The sequence below is a fragment of the Cyprinodon variegatus genome, unplaced genomic scaffold (genome assembly GCF_000732505.1).
Source record: "Cyprinodon variegatus isolate N-32 unplaced genomic scaffold, C_variegatus-1.0 Scaffold139, whole genome shotgun sequence".
NCBI classification, from domain to species: Eukaryota; Metazoa; Chordata; class Actinopteri; order Cyprinodontiformes; family Cyprinodontidae; genus Cyprinodon; species Cyprinodon variegatus.
Genome location: NW_015150592.1, coordinates 1,383,514 through 1,386,263, shown reverse-complemented (window position 1 = coordinate 1,386,263; position 2,750 = coordinate 1,383,514). Strand labels below are relative to the sequence as shown.

Below are 2,750 nucleotides of genomic sequence, written 5' to 3'. Positions count from 1 at the left end.
TGTGATTGTCACTCCATCAGAGAAGGCGTACGAGAAACCCCTAGAAAGAAAAGAGGAGGAAGACGAAGGTCTAGATGAAGGAGGAGAATGAGAGGATGAGAGCATTGCAACCAATAAACATTTATCACATAATTAAACCTGCAATATCTCTGCTCCACTTATCTGGAACAAATTCACAGAACACTAAGAAGGCTAAAAGTTTGTCTGTTTGTCTTTATCTGTTAACACCAGACGTGATTTGAGCATTAAAAGCAGCAGGGTTACATGCAAAGTCTATAGTGCATCAAAGCGCATTGAAAGGTCTCTGCACCGCATCTTTATGCATCTCAGCATGTGAAGCAGCGCCTCATAGCCTCAACATCAGCAGCTGCTGGAGTTAAAAAAATTGAACCTTTGCTGCTCGATGCGTCACATCAGCCAATCAGGCAAGCTGATCTGGGAGCTGGCAGGGAGACAGACACAGCGCTGCTAATGCAGAGCGCTATGATCACTCATCTAAAGCAGTTTATTAACGCCTACATTAACTTAAAATGTAGAAACCTGCTGGCAGAATATGTTCGCTTTTATTATCCTGCTGCCTGCAGTTTGAACCTGAAAAACTCTAACGTCTACTTCCAGCTGCTACCAGTTGTAGTTGACCTGTTCTGAGGCAGCTGATTCCCAGTCACAGCGCACTGCTGGTATATGGGGGTCTGAGCGGCTCTGACAGAAATCTTTGAAGGCAGGATGGTAATCTGGATGAACTGATGGCACAGACCATGTTTACAGGAGGACTTTCTCACTTCTACTTAATTTAGTTAACAATAAATTCAGTAGGAAAGTTACTTTTGTTCTAGAGTCACGCAGGAGGATGATAAGCAAATAAGTTTTAACAACTCAATTTTATTTTCTTCTCCCCAAAAAAAAAATCCAGATAACACCATTTACCTTACCATAATTTAGAATATAACTTAAAATATCCAACCTTATAGAGGGATTATCAGGCAGCGTCACTCCACGTCACTTCCGGCACCAATGCGCATGTCGCCTGCAGAAAGAGCCGCTAACATGTCTTGTGCTGTCTGTTGCACGAACCGTTTTGATAAAAACAATAAAACGGGGAAGTTTTACCGAATCCCATCAACTCGCACCCCTTTCAAGGCAAACAAGAGACGTCTTTGGTTGCAAGCCATCAGAAGAAGCGATTGGAACGAGCAGATGATTAAAAATGCATCAATCTGCAGCGATCACTTTATATCAGGTAAGTCTTATCTATAAAAAAGCTAAACGGCATCGCTGGTTTTACAAACAATGGTTTTACATACAATTATTAAGTATTACATATATAAACGGGATTAATGAATCGTACAAAACACATTGGAGCATAACTAGCATACAAGCTAATGTACCTTGATTCAGTCTTATCAAGTTGCAACTCATCGGGTCAGCTCTAAGTTTTATCATTAACATCATCACGTTGTCTGGTCTAAACTTCTCTGTGTGTGCTGTCTTTTCAATTGATTGACTAGTGTCTGTAATAAAGGTTGATGATGATTGCATCAATACATTATTTGTACAGGAGAGGCATCAGACGACATCGAGGGCCCAGACTTTGTCCCGTCTATCTTTCCATACTCAATCCAGCCCGGCAAAGACGGTGTTGCAAAACTGGAGCGGTAAGTATCACATCTGTGTGCTTGATTGTTGTCTGATTACAAGCATGACTCCACATAGTATGACTGGAAGTGCAAATTATTGGGAAATTATAATAATTATTGCAGAATAGAATAGTCACTAGTGTACGGAAGAGGTTTAGGGCCACTGGAAAAAAAAAAGTAAACTGATTTTTAAATTTTATTTCAGTTTAACATGGGAACAAGTCAGAATTCTGAGATTAAAGTCAGAATTCTGACTTTTTTCCCCATACTATACTGAAATAAAATAAATAAAAAAAACGGTTAACTTTTTTTTTTTCCCAGTGGCCCTTATCCTCTAGCGTACTAGTGAGATTAATCAGTTAGTAATGTTCATATTTGTTGCGAACAGGTATTTGCCCACAGTGTGACTGATCACCCAGAATGTAACCATTTGTTTTTTGTAAAGATAAGAATGTAAAATTTGTATTTATTTTTCAGAAGGTATGGTCCCAAAGACTGTCCATGATGACCTCCAGCTGAAGTACAGCCAACTTCATACAGAGTGTGATAACCTGCGTGAGGACATCAACAAACTGAAAACAGAATGAACAATTAAAAGAAATGCTCGGGACTGCACAGTTCTCTTTTGCGTCACTGAAGTGTAAAGCAGCACAGGTGCTGTTTTTCACAGGTCTAACCAGTGCCCTCTTTAATTGGGTCCTGCAGACGGTCAAGGACAGTGTGGAGGTCATCTGTGGCTCTCTGACCCTAGAGGATCATCTTTTGGCTGTACTCATGAAACTCAGATTAGGACTCACCAACAAGGATATTGCATTCCGATTTAATGTTAACGAATGTGACATCTCTAAAATCTTAAGAAGTTGGCTGCCTATTATGTCTCTGATTTTGAAACCTTTAATCAAGTGGCCAAGTCAGCATGCTATATTAAAGAATATGCCAAAATGTTTCAAACCTAAATACCAGCGTTGCAGGTGCATTATTGACTGCACAGAAATTTTTATTAACAGACCAACAAATTTAACAGCCAGAGCCCAAACATATTCAAATTATAAGAGCCATAACACGGTTAAGTATTTGGTTGGCATGTCACCTGCAGGAGCAATTACATTTCTG

General features: G+C 39.8%; 1 long non-coding RNA gene across 1 annotated transcript; it reads left to right on the top strand.

Annotated features, from left to right (window-relative positions):
• Positions 1-1,058: 1,058 nt before the first annotated feature.
• LOC107085983 lies at positions 1,059-2,712 on the top strand. Its single transcript, XR_001481286.1, has 3 exons — positions 1,059-1,240; positions 1,559-1,655; positions 2,115-2,712. It is a non-coding gene; the product is annotated as an uncharacterized LOC107085983 (long non-coding RNA).
• Positions 2,713-2,750: the final 38 nt, after the last annotated feature.